This window comes from Hippopotamus amphibius, chromosome 1 (genome assembly GCF_030028045.1).
Source record: "Hippopotamus amphibius kiboko isolate mHipAmp2 chromosome 1, mHipAmp2.hap2, whole genome shotgun sequence".
NCBI classification, from domain to species: domain Eukaryota; kingdom Metazoa; phylum Chordata; class Mammalia; order Artiodactyla; family Hippopotamidae; genus Hippopotamus; species Hippopotamus amphibius.
The window spans coordinates 14,061,307-14,079,390 of record NC_080186.1 but is presented as its reverse complement, the minus strand read 5'-3'; the positions used below and the strand labels follow the sequence as shown (position 1 = coordinate 14,079,390).

General features: G+C 52.7%; 1 protein-coding gene across 2 annotated transcripts in view; it reads right to left on the bottom strand.

Annotated features, from left to right (window-relative positions):
- PAX7 (paired box 7) overlaps window positions 1–18,084 on the bottom strand; it is a 99,153-nt gene that overhangs the window by 46,488 nt on the left and 34,581 nt on the right. The window lies entirely within an intron of this gene.

The following is an 18,084-nucleotide window of genomic DNA, read 5'->3' as shown; positions in this document are numbered from 1 at the left end:
AGAGTAGCCCCCGCTCTCCACAACTAGGGAAAGCTGGCACGCAGCAACAAAGAGCTAATGCAGCCAATAGATAATAAATAAATAAAATTTTTAAAAAAGATTAACAAAATGTTAACTTTCAGGATGATGGAACTTTTGTTTTCTTTTTTGAAAACTTGTTTATAGTTTAAAATGATGATCATTTAAACAATGACACTATTGCATTTTGGGAAAATACTGCAAAAACTAAGGAAAGGAGGAAGCAGAAAGAAAGGAAAGGATGAAGGAAGGGAGCAAATGCTTGTGTCCAGGGCTGGCGGTCAGGAGGCTTAGGTTCCAGGCTTGGTTCTCTCCCGGATGCCCTGAACTGTAACCCTAGGAAGGCTACCTTCCCTCTTTGGGTCTCAGTTTCCCCGTTTATAGTATGAAGGATTTGGACTATGTGACTTCCACACCCAGGCCCTTCCTGGGATGTTCCAACATCACCGAGTGATCTTCCAGGCTGGAGGAGGAGACCTCACCTGATGACCTTGGCCATGGCCATGACTCCCACCCCATCATCCCCATTAATTTCCACCCTGGAACCTAGGAAATTGGTTCCTGTGCAGAGAGAGCCCAGGAGTCTGGGGTCAGCTCACTTCCTGGCCCTAGATGGGCTCTCAGGCCAGGAATCTACCCCTGTCCCAGGTCCGGGTGAGGGAGGCTGCAGGAAGGTCTTGATCAAGCTCCTCAGCAGTCAGGGCTGAAGACACCTTGGGGACAGAACTGAGTCTCTGCCCCTATCCAGCTTGGGCCTCTTGCCCATCCCTGATCCAGCAGGAGGAATGCTAGCATGGAGCTTCCTAGCCAGGGCTCTGAAGCTGCACCCTCGGGGACCCTCAGGAACTGTAGGGAGCATGCAGGAGGGGGCTGGTGAAGGAGGAAACCAAGGAAGAGAAAAGAGAAAGCAGGCAGAGACGATGTGCCTCCTCCCCACTCCTGCTTTCTCCCTTCTCTTGTTTCATTTCTCTCTCCCCTCCATCTTTCTACCTCCATCGTTGGTATTTCTGGAAGCAATTCTGTGTTTTGTCATTCGTTCATTCCCAGAACACCGACGGAGCACCTGCTATGCGCCGAGCACGGGCTATGTAAGCTGTGCTTGGAGAGCTCACCTGAGTCAAGCTGGAAGAGCCTCAGAGATCATGTGCTCACACGACAGATGGGAGAAACTGAGTCACAGAGAGGTAACGTTACACGCCCAAAGGCCCTCAGCAAGTGTCCACACCCACACTCGGACCCTGCCCTCCTGTTCTTACCCAATGATTTCAAACGTTGGCTACACAAATAGGTCTAGGCTCCTCCCACAAGGGATAACCTTCCCCCAACCGTGCAAACAATAAGACACCGAACAAACGCAGCCTCTTAGATGTCAAGTGGAGGTGCAGGGAAAGACATTCCAGGCCTGGGGAAGAGTAAGTGCAGAGGCATGGCATGCTAAAGAGCATGACAGGTGATGCTATCACGGGGCTGCATCCACAGCTGGCAGGTCATCCGGTCTCGGGCAGTGCCCCTCTGCCCTGGATCCACTCTCCCCCATCCCGCTAACATGGCCACTGGGAAGTCATCCCTGCTTTTCATTGGCCGTTGGTTGTGACTCCACACAACAGGGGAACCAATGGCAAGGAGACCTGCCTTCGTCGCTGCCTGCCTCACCCCTGAAGGCAGAGAGACCTGGGGTTGGATCCAGCCCTCCCTCTGCCCTTTCCCAGCTGCCCAGCTCCCTGTCACTGAGAAGAGGCCACAACGGGCACAGCTGGCATCCTGGGGTGCTTTCCCCAGCACGTCTGGGGCTCAGAGCCAAATACAACTAATCCCAAGGATTCATTTCCTGAAACTCACTGCATAACTTCAATTTTCTGACGTTGACAAGGAGAGAGAGCCCTTGGGGCCTCAGAAGGAGGAAGCAGAGATTGGCAGGCAGGAAGGGAGGCCAGCCCACAGATGGGGAATGGGACACTGGGCTCTGTCCTCCTGTGGGGACCCTTGGGCTTGGACAGGAGCTGAGATGGGGAGCAGGGTTGTCGGGGGCAACATCTATCGGCAGAGATCATACGCAGAGCTGTGAGGTCAGACTGGGGAGGAGAAGGAGAGCCCTAGTCTGATGGAGGAGCCATAGCTCTGTCCTGGGAGAAACCCCAGCCTGATTAAGTCTTAGTTCAGTTGAGAGCAGTGCCGCCCAATAGAACTTTCTGTGATGACGGCCATGTCCTAGGTCTGCGCAGTTCAGTATGGTAGTATCAGCCACCTGCAGTACTGAGCACTTGAAATGTGTCTAGTGCAACTCAAGGTCTCAGTTTTTCATTTTATTTCATTTTCCTTCAAATGTACATAGCTGCACAGGGCTGGTGGCTAGCCCACAGGACGGCATGTCTCTAGCACTGTTGGTCTCTCTTTTTAACAAGGAGAGGACAGGCCTCAAGATCTATCTACAACGCACTAGCCTCCAGGTAGAATTTAATGAGATTGTTTGTTTTTAGGATATTTGCTTTTATGGTTCCCATCTGTTTATAGGATGCGATACGTGTATTACATTTACAAGAGAATTCGTTTCCTTGATTTCAGTTTTTCAAGATACTTTTGTACCAAGTAAAGTCTTAAGGAAATAACAGGGCAGGCTATTGGGCCGTAATCAAAATCATGATTTTGTTAGCAAATGACTGACAGGGGATGAGTTCAAGGTGCTTCTGATACTAGACCTTGCCCAGCCTCAGTGCCCACCCAGGCCCCAAGTGCATTGGATGGTCTTGCCATCCAAAGTACTTCCGGCTTTCTAGGCGCCTCATGGAATTCTGTGTTTATTTCATCCTCGTCTCCCTGCCCCTCCTGCCCCTTATTCAGCAAGGATCTGGGAACTCCTCAGGCCCAGAGAGATACCCAGATGGAAATCCAGACTGGAAAAGGCAGAGTAGGGCCCACAGGTCTCTGTTGATTGAAGCGATCTAGAATGATCCACCAGGAGGATGATGGTTGCCATAACAACCTTCTGGATGCTGAGTGGGGAGAGCAAGGCTGTGTCTCACTAGCTGGGAGATTCAGAGAGATCTCAAGAGTGCTGGACTATAGTCCACAACTTCAGGCCTCTGGAAAAGATCTCCCACCTCTCCCTGGCCCATTCCAGAGGAAGAGACCTCCCATGCTAGGTCAGAGCCATTCTTTGCTGTGCCAGCCTCATGGCAGGTCTATGAAGCTGGCACTGTTAGTTCCTTTACAAATAGAGAAACAAAGCTCAGAATGGTTCAGTAACTTGAGTGAGGCCACACAGCCAGTAAGCCCATGCTTATTCCTGGAGAGGGATGGGGAGGAAGGACAGATTGAGAGGGAGTTTTGGGGGCCCGCTGGGGCAGCTCTGGTCTAGGCAAGAGTCCTTTTCTGGGAGGCCTGACACCTGGATTCTGAGCTCTGTCTCCACCCTTGCTGTGTGGCCCTGAACAAGTTGCATCCCCTCTCTGGACCTCCGTTGTCTCAGAGGTAAAAATGAGGATAATGATACTTCCCTGCATGCCTCACTGGACTGCTTTGAGAACAGAATGAAATAAAGACCGTGGGCGTGATGTGGAACCTGTAAAAGGCACAGGAAGGATTCTTATTATTATGGAGATGGTGAGGATGAGGACGATGACAGAAAAAAGGAGCATCGGGGCACTCCTGCTCACCCAGCAGAACCCAGATAGTGGGTGTCCTCCCCAGGCAAGCCTTCCTGGGCCCATCCAAGCTTGTTTCACTGCTCATCCTCGGAGCTCTCAAAGCTCACCAGGAGATATCAGACTTGGCTGTTTATGTCTCTCGGTCCCACTGGACCAGGAGAAGGGACACAAAGAGCCCTGATGCCACCACATCGCCTTCCCCCTCCCAGACCCCTGGGGACCCTTTAGCCTTCGAGCCAAAAATTTTCTTTTTCCAGTTAAATTAATCAGAAGGATTAGGTGGACCTGGCCACAGAGAGGCCCTGCTGGTTGGGGCTGAGTCCTCCATGCACCGAAAGCTGGTCGCCTCTTGATGAAGCCTGAGCAGCTGGCACGGAGATGGGGACACGTGGGGAAGGGGACATGGGTACACATTCATTAAACAGAGGCTGGATTTGGGGTGGACAGTGGGGGAGCAGCCTCCCAGCCAGCTGCAGCCCCTACCCTCCTACTTTCAAGCAGCTGTGGATGGAATGGTCCCAAGGCGAGTGGGACAGAAACTGGAGCTGGCCTGGAGACAGCCCCAGGAGAGGAATAGGATGAGAGACCCTCTCTCTGGGTTCCCAGATCCTCTCTCGCTTAGGGATGTGCGGAGTCCAATACAGAGCAAGGAAGAAACAGCCCCTCCCTTGGGGCCCTCCTAATGTTATGGGGGGAAAAAAAACGGCTTCTGGGTTAGGAAGCTCCCAATCTGACAGAGGAGGCATCACCCCTGGGTGCTGGGAATTTCCCAGTCTGATGGAGGAAACATTACTTCCAGATGAACTGGGGCCAGGACGGGCATAAAAAAGGAAGACAGCTCTGTGATTTGAGAGCAGCTTGAGGATAGAATAAGGGATGAGAGGGTAACAAGAGCTGTCTGGCTTGTCAAAGCTTTAGGGTGGGCAGGAACAGGTCTGCTCAGGTCAGAGTCCAGCCCAGGCCAGGTTGATGGAGGTGGACAGAAAATCGCTGGGGGGCAGCTCTCCTGTTCTCTATCCCAGCCTCTGCCCCCTCCTTCACAGCCCACCGGCTTTCATAGCCACTCACACCGGAGGCCTCAGTTATGCCAGCGAGGCCCCACCATCATTGGCCTTGCCCACATGTCCAGACTCACCTCGCCACTCCCAGTCCAGCACTTGGCTTCCTAAACGACCCAGCTGGGCTGTCTCACACCTCCTTGCCTTTGAACTCCAGCCTCCTCTGCTTGGAACGCATCACCCTTTCGTCGGCACACTCCTACTCATCCAGCAGAACCCAGCTGGTGGTTTTCCTGGGTCCACCCAGGCTAGGCTGATTTCACTGCTCATCCTCGGAGCTCACAGAGCTCATGAGGAGACATCAAACTGAACTGTTTTTGGGTCTCTTGGTCCCACTGGACTGGGAGATCCTTGAGTTCAGCAGAGACTGTGTCTGACACACAGCAGGGGCTTAATAAAGCCTTCTTAAATGAATAAAGCCTTCCTGGCAAAATGATCACAAAGTTCCTTTCAAACTTTGACACACCACCTTATACTTGTGCAGGCACTCTACAGTTTACAGGCCCTTTCATTGTTCCAACACTAATCTCTCCCAATGGAGGGTCAAGCAGGCAGGATTAGCCCCATTTTACAGATGATGGGTGGAGTCTCAGGCCAGTGAGTCTGGGAAGAAAACCCAGGACTCAGGACTCCCAGTCCAGTGAAAGCCAACTTTGCTATAATTGCCAGGTAATGGAGAATTCCATTCCTGATCGTGAAAACTAAGGTGGCTTCTTCTCCATCCCATCCCCCCCAAACTTTCTCTGTTTTCCCTTTTGCCAAAAGAAAAGCCTGGAAATGAGACGGTCACAATTTCTGGACCAACCCACCTCTCTCTCAGAAGGCAGGAGGGACCCATCTCCCATCCAACTCCTTGTCATCCCAGATCCGTGGAAGCCAGCAGTGGTCCTGAGGTTCGGGGTCCTTGTCTAAGCTCCCCCCAACTCAGAGATGCCCTCCCACCCCACGTCTGAGCTCCCCCGTCCCCGCCGCCTCCCAGCCCAGCCTTTATTACAGTTTAACATAGGCCAGCTCGGAGCCTGGCAGAGAAATGAATCACATAATAGTTGATATGCGTTTTAATCAAGTAATTCGGGCAGAGCCCAGAGCCGCCGAGTGTGGGCCGGGTGTCCCTGAATACCAAACAGGCCTGGGCGCAGGTCTCAGAAAATGGAAAAGTCATTTACAGCTCAGCTGGGGGCCGGGTGAGCAGGGGCTGTGGCGGGCGCCCTCCCGGCCCCTCTGCAGGAACTGCTCAGCTGTAACCATTGCGTGGTGCGCGCAGCTCGGCAGGGTCTGTGGGAGTCGGACCAGACTGCACACAGAGGGTGGGAGACAGGGATGGATGGAGAGGTGGGGATCAGACCCCTAGTTACACTTCTCTGGAAGCGACCCCTCCCATTCACTTCTTCTGCCCAAACTTCTCTTGGGTACCCATCCCAGTACCACCACCCAGGAATCCAGGTCAGACCTTAGGAGTCCTTAATAACCCCTTTGCTCTCCCATCACGCCTCACAGGCAACCAGCCCAGCACCAAAACCGGGTGATTCAGAATCCCAGTTAGCTGCGAACTCACCCACCCCCACGCCACCGTGCCCCTGCCCCAGAGTCTCTCTCTCCCTGGGCTCCAGCAGCCATCTTCTGCCCCAGCCATCGTGGGCCCTTGCACTGGCTGTGTCCTCTGCCTGAAATACCCTCCCCACCCCCTTCTTGATCTGTAGTTTGCTGCAGGGCATTTAAAAGCAGAGGCTCCTGGGACTTCCCTGGCAGTCCAGTGGTCAAGACTCTGCTTCCACTGCAGGGGGAGTGGGTCCAATCCCTGGTCAGGGAACTAAGATCCCGCATGCCTCGTGGCATAGCAAAAAAAAAGAAAAAAAAGAAAAAGAAAAAAGAAGGGCACAGGCTCCCAGTTTGCCTGGATTCTGTAGACACCACATGTAAAATATGGATAATAATGGGAATCCCCTCCCCCCGCCCCAAGAGCCACTTTCCTTGCTTGGCGGCTTTTCCACAGCACCTATCACAGTCGGATATGCTAAATATCCCACTTTATTTCACCCCTCCCCCCCCAATCATCCTGGCGGTCACTAGAGTGCAAACTCCAAGCAGGTGGGCGTTTTTTTCTCTTTTGTTTACTGCTGAATCTAAAGTGGACATCCGACTATTTGGTGACTGAGTGAATGAGTGAGTAAATCAGTGAGTATACTAAGGCTGTAAAGTGGACATCCGACTATTTGGTGACTGAGTGAATGAGTGAGTAAATCAGTGAGTATACTAAGGCTATAAAAGAGTGCCCGGGACAAGTGAGTGCTCAGCAAGCGTGAGCTTTCATCAAGCCTCGTCCTTTTCCCACTCAGTTTGGGACCACTCCTCCAGGAAGCCTTCCAGACAGCGCCCTCTCCGTCTGGGTCTGGGGAGCCCGCCTCTGTGCCCTCACGGCGGGGGCTCAGCCACACTGTCCACGTGGATTCATTTCAGTCCTGCTCTCCGAGAGCCCTCCGGAGGGGTTGGGAGGCATTGGTGAGGTGGGGATTCTTCTGACTCCAAATCCAATGCTGTTTCTCAGCAACCGACTGAGGAACTTCCCTGTGCCAGCTCAAGGAGGAGAGGGAGGGGAGGAGAGTGGCTTTAGGATGCCTGGGTGGAACTCTCACTTTGTTCACAACCTAAACGTGACAAACGTTTTCCTTCTCCAGGAATTGCCCGCATAACCCCAGCAGACTGCCATTTTTTTTTTAAACTGAACCTTTGGTAGCTGATTTGCATTACAAAATATGGGGCTCACATGGGGTATTCTCTGATTGTGGTTTCTGTGCTCACAGGTATAGTCCTGTCCTCAGGCACTAGAGGGCACTCTTTATACAGTCCTGCCAGGAAGGGGCATATTTAGGAAGAAGGAAGTAGTACGGCTTGAAATGGTACTGTGTAGTTGCATCTCCAGAATTCAGAGTCATGTCTTCTCATGAGGGATCCAGAGCTCTTTCTTTTAATTAATTAATTAATTAATTTGCTGCATTGGGTCTTCATTGCTGCACGGGCACCTTCTCTAGTTGCGGCGAGCAGCTTTCTACTCTTCATTGCAGCGTGCAGGCTTCTCATTGGGGTGGCTTCTCTTGTTGCAGGGCACAGGCTCTAGGCTCAGGGGCTTCAGTAGTTGTGGTGCATGGGCTCAGTAGTTGTGGCTAGCGGGCTCTAGAGTGCAGGCTCAATGTTGTGGCACACGGGCTTAGTTGCTCTGTGGCATGTGGGATCCTCCCGGACCAGGGATCGAACCTGTGTCCCCTGCATTGGCAGGTGGATTCATAACCACTGTGCCACCAGGGAAGCCCTGGAGCTCTTTCTGTACCAAATTGTGAACCAAGCACAGATCACATGTAGGAGAGAAGAGTGGGTTGGTAGAGGGCTGGAACTGTCTGAGCCAGCACTCAGGAAAGACTTCCTGGGGGCAGAGAGTTCAAAACTAAGGTTCATCTGCTTAGGGAAAGAGGTTGAAGCTGAAGAGTAGTGATTGGTGCTGGGCAGATGGCAGAGCCCACTCTGTCAGCTCCTGAAAGGGGGCTTGACAATGGGCCCCTGTCTCAGACAGCATGGCCGAGGCTGCCACCGGCAGACACTGGGAGGAGGTGGGCAGAACAGAGGCTGTGGGATCAGATGGACCTGGGTATGAATTCTGGATCTACCTCCCACCGCTACAGATGCGGACTGGGTGACTGAACGCTGAGACTCATTCTTGTCCTTTCTAAAATGGGGGCAGCGATGGGAGTCAGGGAGGAAGGGAAGAGAGAAAACTGTGTCTGGAGGCTGAGCTCCAAGAGCAGCTGAGCAGACCCCTGTCTCTCCTCTCATTCAGACAGAAGCCTGGCAGGTGGGGAGCCGGCACTTCGGGCCCAGTCCCCAATCTGCTGTGTGAACTTGAACATGTCACTTGTCCTCTAGGAATCTCCATTTCTCCATCCACCCACTGCAGGTAAGAACAGCCATCCACCCACTCCTCAGGGTGCTGGTGTAGCTGCACAGATGGAAACCTCGAGATATACCAAAGGGTACCCTTGATAAAATAATCACAGCCTGTTCTCCCACTAACTCAGGAAAGTTACTTCAGTCCTCTGGGCCACAATTTCCTCATCTGTAAAAGAAGGAAAATGATATAGCACCGACCTCACAGAGTCGTCATACAAGAAGATTAAATGAATTACTGCAAGACAAGGCTTACAGCACTGCCACGTATACAGTAAGTGCTCAATATGTGTTTGTTATTGTTATTATTGCTATTATTATTGATGCCTGAGTACAAGGAGAACTTCATCTACCTCTGTAGCCCCCAGAGGCAAGCACGTTTGCCTGGAACAAGACGCAAAGGCAAGGAATGTGTGGATGAATGAATGAATGGATGAACAGATGAACGAATGAATGAATGAATACCCCTTGTCAATCTACGGTGGGGGCTCTGCACAAACCCAGCCACACCCACAGACCCACATCCCATCCCCCGGAGGAGCCATCCCAGGTGCAACTGGTGCTCACAGAGAGAACACGGTGTGAGGGTCTCAGGTCAGCCACCCAGTCCGGGCACCAACGCTGGAAGACACGAAGGGGCCGAGGAGGGAGGCAGGCCCGCAGCAAGCTGGCCTGGGGGAGGCCTGGAGTGAGGCTTCGAAATCAGCCAAGGGGAAACGGCAACAGCTGGGGCCCCAGTGGCCAGACGAAGCCACCCAGCATGGTGGCGAGGAAAAGGCAGCCTGGCCACCCGTCTGCGCCCCACAAAGCCACTGTGAAAGGACCATATGCCTGGGAAGTCAAGCCTGCCCAGGGCCCTCCTTCCCCTACCTCCCGACCGCCCCTCTCCCCCTCCTCAAAGCTGGAGCCTGGAAGGCTGCAGCCACTGGAAAGTCGTCCCAGGAAGCGGGATGGAAACTGGTTTCAGGACCCCCACTCTATCCATCAACCCTCCTGCCTCCAGACTCAGCCCTGAGGAAGGGCTTAAACCTGGGGCTTGCTGAACCCCGAAGACTGGGCTCTGTGATCACACAAAGTCTCCTACAGCAGGACTGGGTGTGAAGGCCACAGGAGAATACGCATTAAAAGAGCTGCTGATGTGTTTTGAGCTATGTGGCTTTCCCGTAGCAAGTCATGTGGTCCAGGACAACCCTAAGAGGTGAGTGTTACCATGAGCCCCATGTTACAGATGAGGAAACAGGCTCAGAGGGACTAACTTCGTGGCAGACTGACAATTAAGCTCAGGCAGCTGGCCCCCGAGGGCCCATCTTCACCATCAAGGTGACCTTTGTGCAGCTGGCAGTCAGGGTCCTCTCTGCCTTGGCCCAAACGTGCCTCCCTTGCAGGCCACTTCCAGGGCTTCATACCCTGCCACGGCCTGGGATGGTGCCCTCACAGTACTTCCTACTATCTCACTTCCCCCATCCTTCAAGTCTAGACTCGAAGTTCACCTAGTCCAGAAAGCCCTCCATGACTGCTACACCCTGAACGCTCTCCTGGAATCCCTGTGGCATTCCCCCCCCCAGCCCCCCGCCCCATGCCACTCTCTTAGCACATTGCTTCAATTCCTGCTGGGGACTGACAACTAAGTTTGTGGGTTTTTTTGTTTGGTTTTGTTTTTGTTTTAGTTTCTGGCCACACCTCGTGGCATGTGGGATCTTATTTCCCCCCGAATAGGGATCAAACCTGCACCCCCTGCGTTGGAAGTGCGGAGTCTTAGCCACTGGACTGTCAGGGACGTCCCAAAGGTTTAAGGCTTGTATTCTGTTAACCAATACGCCTCATCATCCAGTTTGTAAAAGGTTTATTTGAACTTCTCAACGATGGGAACTAGGTCTCCCCCATCAAGCTGGGGACACCCCAGAGTAAAGGTTATGCCTTCACAGTAAGACTGGGAGTTTCTTTAAGTTGGAAACTGTATTTCTTCAATTATAACTGGGCATCACCCCAGGGCAGGGTGACTGGGCACAGCTTTGTGTTCCTATCACTCTAAAACGTTCTTAATAACAGTTTGCAATAGGAAGTGCAGCCATCAGTTAAACAAAGAAACCATGGACCTTGCCCTCCCACACACAACAAGGAGAAATGACTCAAGCTTCTCCAAAGCCATAGGTTCTCTCTCGGAACTCTGGGCTGACTCCTGTTCCCTCGGGAGTCATTTCTAGCCATTCAACTTCCATCGGACCCTACCTCCATCTTTCTTAAATGGGCCTCGCAGAAAACTGTGAAACCTAACATCACATTGCATATTAAGCTGCACCTACTGGTTGCCCCACAGACCCACGCGGACAAGAGCCATAGCAATTACTGTCCACTGCCACAAGCAGATTTCTCAGAACCTTCCTCTTTTGAAGAGAACCTCTCTCTTACAGGCAGGCAGTACTGTGAGCTGATTCTAGGGCACAGGCTTGAAAATGAAGCAGGGTCACTGGAGAAATAAGCCGGACCTTTAATGTTGCTTAATGGGGGCCAGCCTCCCTCCTTAGACACAGAAAGCTTTACCCGCGAAGCCCACCTAACAGAACAGACTTCCCTGCTATAGATCAACACCAAAGCCTTCAACTTGAGTTACCGCTCCAACTATTGCTGCCTCCAGGAACTCCAGGTTAAAATCAGATAGTCACTGCAGACGGCTCCCCCACCCCCAAACCTGCTACAGGCAGCCGGCACCCCGGCCAGAGGAGGGGATTATCACCTTGCCCAGGGGACGGTCCCCAGGGAGCCTGTGGGCTGTTTGGAAAGACTAGGGGGTTCCAGACTGGAACCCTGCAATTTGTTCCTAACTTTGCCTCCAACTTGCTGTGTGACCTTTGGCAAGTCTAAACCCCTCTCTGGACCCACTTTTCCCCATCCCTGAAAACCAGAGGTCCTCCCGGGTCTCTAAGAAGGACGCTGAGAAGGGGGCCTGGGCCGTATCTGATGTATTCACTACTCCGCACTTCAGAACCCAGTCCCATTCCTGGCATACAGTAGGCATTTGTGTAAATGTCTGTTGCTGAATGAAAGAATGATGGTGGTTGGGGGTAGTGAGGAACTCCGGAAGGGACTGGGATTCTAACTTGCAGATGCAGCGTGGGCTACGGGACACCCCAAGATCATCTGATTCCTGTGGGGGTGGGGAAGGATGGATGTCATGACCCTCATATTCTGCCTGGGGCCTGCCCTGCTTCCCCGTAGTCCCCAGCCATTCTTCCTCTCTTAGGGGAAGGAGGTGGGGAAGGCTTTTCCCCTTCTTGCCCCTCCCCCTGCCCCGCCCCCACCCCGCCCCTCCCCCCAAGCCAGTCGTGGGCCCCTCATGTCTCCGGCTGGTCGCTGGGCAGCCTGGCCTTTCATGGTGCATTCTCCTGCTGCCCCCTCCCCACCCTCGCTCCCCAGCAACCCCATCCTGCCGTGCCCCCATCAATCTACAGCGACCCAGCCTCTCCAGCTGGCCTGGCTGGGCCGTTCCCAGGCAGAGCAGGTCCACAGTGGAAGGTGGTGGAAAAATGTGGACAAATTTCTGATTTGCAACACTCTGGGAAAGAGTTTATTGCCATTGTTTGAGGACGAATGTATAAATAAAGCAAGGCGAAGATTGCAGGGGGAGGCTGATGAAAGGCAGAAAACGAGAAATTTTATGGCCATAAGGAGCGTACTCTAATGGTGATTTTTGAGGCACTGGACCATGGTAGTTACTTAGCCAAATGATCGCTGTGAAGCTGGGCAAGGCGGCTTATTTCTTAATTACTGTTACGTACTATGTCAGGCGGACGCCCCGGCCCTGGAAAACTTGGTCTTGAAGCAGACACCAGCTCGGAGCCGAGTCCCTGTGCTGGGATGCTGGTGGGTCCTTGGGAGGCCATCACCTGCACCCACCAAGGGCAGGGGGTTCCCAGGGCCTGATGCCCTCTCCCCCCACCCCATCCAGGCTCCTGCCCCCAGATTTTAATTCATCCACTCAACACACAGGTGTTGAATATGTGTAGGTTCTGAGCCAGCTGTGGGTGATACAGCAGAGGATGAAATGGACAAGATGTCCAGCTTGAAAAGATATTTGCAAAAAGCAGCTAGGGGCTCACTGGGGGCTCCTCCTGCAAAATAAGTCAGCAGGCAGGACAGAACAGGGAAGGAGGCAGGCTGTGTGGTCGGAAGGGGATGGAGGGAGAAGAGGGATGGCTCTGGCATGCTGTGTCACCTGCGCCAGGTACCCGGCCTCTGTGAGCCTCTGTTTCTTCACCTGTGAAAAGAGGGGCAGGACTAAATTATCCCCTTTTGGCTCTAACATAATATGGTTCTGAGATTCTAAGATGCCGTGATTCTGTTGCTCTTGGAGTTAGTGAGGTTGATTTTTCAAAGGTGGTCAACAGTTGTCCTGTTAAACACTTACATCTTCTTTTAATGGTTTGCTCCTGTCACATGACACAGTAATAGGAGAAGGGGGGTTACAGTTTATTCAGGGTCTGCTACGTGCCAGGAACTCAACACGCATTGTGTCCTTTCGTGAAATCCTCACAAGCATCTTGGGGCCAGTGCTCTTTGGCAAACGCTCAGAAAGGTGTGGAGACCTGTCGGATGCTAAGTGGCAAAGCCTTCTTTCAGCCCTGGTGGGTCCCAGGCCAAAGCCAACGAATGCATCTTAAGTCAATCAAGCTGCCTCCCCAGCATCTCCTACATGAGTGGTTCTCAAGCTTTAGGGCTTCAGAATCACCGGGAGGGCTTGTGGAAACACAGATTGCTGAGGCCCCCAGGGGAGTTTCTGATTCAGTAGGTGGAGCCTAAGAAGTTGCATTTCCAACAAGTTCCCCAGTAATGCCACTGCTGCCGTTGGGGGCCACACTTTGAGAACCATTGTTCTTGTAGCAATTCAGAGAAAAGTAGCAACAGCTTACAAACAAAAACTATGCTGCTCTACGGAAAGAGAAAAGCATACAATTTTTCTTACTATTAACGAAATGGAAATAGAGGGGCTGAAGGAGCCAAGCCCACAGCCCTTCATGGCACCAAAACCCTAAATCTCTTTCACAATGATGGGGGAGAAGACACTCAGCCCAAGGGGGACCCAGCCAGGGGGTCAGCTCAGCTGGTGAACTTTCTTCTCTGTGGTCCTTGCTCCTGCAACTTGCCATGGTGGCTGCTTCACCATACTCTTGACAGATCACTGGGATGCCTGGAACCCTGACCAGGGCCCAGCCTGTCCCTGCCCCACATCAGCCTCTGGACCACCTCTTTCCACTTCTTCTATCTACCCTGGCTGCCATCCTAAGCCCTCTTCCTTCTTCCACCACCTCTCCCTCCACGATCAGCAATCAGACGTGCCCTGGTATTAGCAGGGGAAAGACCTGCCCCAGCATCAGAGTAGTGACTTTAAAATGCTGAAGTCGGGGCCTCGGCTGACACCTGCCTCCTCCCTGACCCATCTTCCAGCCTCCCAGCTTGAATTATCTGGAGAGGTGATGTTTCCACTCCAGAAGAATGGAAAGAAGATAAAGAATCTGTATCTTTTTTGTTCACTGCTTTATTCCCAATGCCCAGAAGAGGGCCTGGCCCATGGGAAGAGCTCAACACACATTTGTTGAGTGAGTGAATGAGTGAATAAATGCACATGTATGGAATGAATGCACTGCCCCTAGCCCCCACATGCTCAGATCTCCGCGATAACTTGCGACGTTCTGACAGATGCTGAAGGAGGTTTGCTCTTCAAGCCAACGTGCTTATTGGTGAGGAGACTCATCCCGCACAATGATCTCATTAGACATGTATTTATGCATCGCCAGGCACCTGGCACCACGCTGAAAGCCCCAGCTAGCCAGCTGAACAGTTCCAAGAGGTCTGGGGGATTGACACTCTGTAAACCAACACACAGGTACTCCACTGAATCCCCTCATCCACATCCAGATGTTTGGTCCGCTCAGAGGCAGCCCAGATGCTAATGCAGTGTCTGAAGGATGGTTGCCAAACAGCCTCCACTGCCGCGGAACCCCTCGGCCACCTTGGACTGTGAGCACCTCCCTGCCAAGCATCAGACATCTTTGGAAATAGGTTGCTGGAGGAGCCCGTTTTTAAAGGAGTTAAAATCCAATTTGATCCTGCTGCTTACGCCTTTTCTAGTTTGATGTGTTTTTGATAAAAAAACATTTTTTTGATCAATAAAAATAAAATCTGTTACTCGCACCCTGGGACAATTATTGCTCTGGGCCCAGTTTGCTGAACCTTGATAGAATAAATAATGTTATTTTCCCCAAATGTGGCCAGCCATAGGTTAGTTACGTGAAACCAGCAGGGAGGGGGCTGGAATCTGAAAACATACTGGTTCTCCGAGGGCGAACTCACAATTGGAGATGATGAGGGATTGGGCAGCCCGGTTCTGGGGAACAGGTGGAGATAAAACTCCATGGGGATAAAACAGTGATAACAGGCATTTGTGATGCTCTTACTGGTGCCAGGTGCTGTGCTTGGCATGCATAATTGGCATCATCCCACAACACTCAGAGCTGGCAGGCACTGATACTGAACCCATTCTAAGGATGAGACTCAGAGTGGGGCAATGACTTACCCAAGGTCACACAGCTCTATGTGGCCGTGTTGGGACTTGAACCCGGGTCCATCAGACCCCTCTTCCCCTCCATCTCCCTTTCACTAAGTGAGGGCAGTGACAAGGCCTTGGAAACGGTACAACATTCACAAGCCAGTGCCTCTTTCTCTACACTCCTCTGCCTTCTTCCCCTCTCCCCACAATGCCATACTGTGCTTGCTCCAAATCGCTCCATAGGGCTGCTGAAAAGACCAGCGCTCTCTGGCCTGGGGTGGCATTTGAGGGAGGAGATGCCGTCCTTGACATATGGATGGATATTGTGGGAAGGTCTGGATCCTGTGTGTTGTGAAACACACGTGGAAGGACCCACATCTACTGTTAGCCGTGGTCCTGCTGGGTGTGCGCATGTGTGCTTAAAATTCCTGGGACTTTTACTTTCTGTTATGTACTTGTGAACAAAAAAGTTGATCTTAAACTAAAAGAATCTGAAGCATCCTGCAAGACGCCAAGTGAAAGGGTGAAGGAGGGGGAGGGTTGCTTGGCCACCTCAGAAGCTGAGCTAGATGTGTGATGCCAGGAGTCTAGGGGACCTGGTGCCTAGGTTCCGAGGGTCAATGGTGAAAGAAAGGCAGATGGTGCAGGGAGATTCTGAAAGTGAAGGAGATGGGTAACGGCGGTGGATGAGGAAGGACAGAAATATACAAACCCAGAGGGCCCGGTGTGTATCCAGCTCAGATGGTACATTCCCTCATTTCATCCTGAGGCAATAATGAATTTTATCTTTTCCATTTTTTTTTTAACCTCCCCACGCGGCACGCGGGATCTTAGTTCCCCCGCCAGGGATCGAACCTGTGCCCCCCTGCAGTGGAAGTGTGGAGTCTCAAGCACTGGACCACCAGGGAAGTCCCCTCATTCCCGTTTTTAAATGAAGAAACAGATGATCCTATCAAGCCTCTAGCCGAAAGACATAAGGCAGAGCCAAGATGCGAGATTCGAATCCAAGCCAGCTGAGCTTCCTGTGATGCTGGCAAGGAAATGCCTCCCCCAGAGCCCAACTTTTACCCTCGCAGCCAGCCTCCCACGCAGCCCACGGGGCCTCCCTGCCCCAGCCTCCAGCTTTCACTCCCCCCACAGGCTGGGCCGCCTGCCCTCTAATTAGATTCCCCTGGAAATAAGAGTGCATTGTACCGTTCTGCTGAAGGCAAACTGATTGTACAATTTCTTTTCTTTCCTCCTCTTTAATAACTCACCATGTCTCAAGGAGGTTTTACTTAGGGCCTGCACACTGGAAAATTCTTCTGTCTCTCATGCACTCGTTTTTCTCTTGAGGAAAATTGAAAACTGGATTTCTCCTCCATCGCTGGGCCCCTCTCTTGGCCTATCTTGTGCCCAGAATATGCTACTCCACTCCCAAATCCCTGCTTGGCCCTTCTCTACCTCGAAAGCAAGGCCCCCTGCCTTCCTGCCCCACAGCTCGGAAAGGCTGGCAGCCCCACTGACGCTGGGAACAGTGAGGAGTCTTTCAAAAGCTGGGAGAGCCGCTGGGCGGGTGGGCAGGCAGGCGGGGGGAGAGGTGGCGGGGGGGGGGGGGCAAAGCAGTTCGCTCCACTTTGAGATACTTTTGCCTCCAGAGAACTGGACCAGCTCCAGCACTTTTGAGGTGGGAGCTGGGTGAGGGCAGGGCCTTTATTGGTCCCATCGGGTTCCCGTTAAGTGTCAGAGAGTAAATTATAAACAAATGGGTCCCATTTCCATTTCTGAAAGCATCCCCAGCCCTGCCCTTGCCCTCCACATTTAAGGGTACATCCCCTTAAGTGGTGCCTGATGGGACCAGGAGCCAGGGATGGCGTCACACAGGTGTGGGCTGTCATCTGTACAGCCTGCAGCCCCCACTGGCCGGCGGGCACCCACTCTTCAGGCACTGGGGCCAGACCAGTGATGACGTGTGACAGACAGACAGACAGACAGACAGACGGATGCCCCCAGGGGACTGCGGATCTGGGCTCTGAGTGGACAGGTTTCATAAATTAGAGTTTGAGAGCTGTGGCCCCAGGGGAAGCAAGAGGGCGGGGGCGGTGGGAGCCGACTGCAGGATGAGGCCTGGGCTGGGGCTGGGCTGAGGGTGTGGCTGGCGTGACCACAGCCTAAGAGGGTGGCGAGGGGCACAGCAGGTCCCCAGGGCCTGGACACTCAGGGCATATGGGACGGAGTGTCTTCAGCACCCTGAGCAGGGATACACCCCCATGTCCCCCCACTACCTGGCTCCCACCACCCCTGCTCCCATGAAGGGGGTTGGAAATGGGGCGAAGCCTCAGCTACACCCGTGCACATAACTCATTTTACAATAACTGGGGCCATTTGCTAGGCACCGAGGTCCAGGCACTTATGACCTCATTTAATAGTGGCAATATCCCCACCAGGTAGGCACTGTTACCCCCACTTTACAGAGGAGCACTCTGGAATGCAGAGAAAGCGTTCCCAGCGGTCATGACAGCTCCCAGGCAGTGCTTTCTCTGTGCCAGGCACTGTTCAAGGCCTTCTTGCAGATTAGTGAACTCACTTAACCACGGCAACATGTTGCAATGATTATTATTTCACTTACAGATGAAGAAACCAAGGCTCAGAGAGGCAGAGGGTGAGTGGATCTCAGGCCCAGTGCAGGCACCAACCTCTCTGGGAAGGGGAGGCTTCCCTGGATGAACTTGGTCTCTAAATTTTTGAAATCTCCTTTTTGTGTCAAGAAAGTCCACTGGTTCAAGCTAGGAGCGACCTGAGAGATCACTGAGTCCCATCCCATTGGGACTCAACTTATAGTTGAAAAAACTGAGACCAGAGGGGGAATGTGACTTGCTATGTGACCTCAGGCACAGGTGCTTGC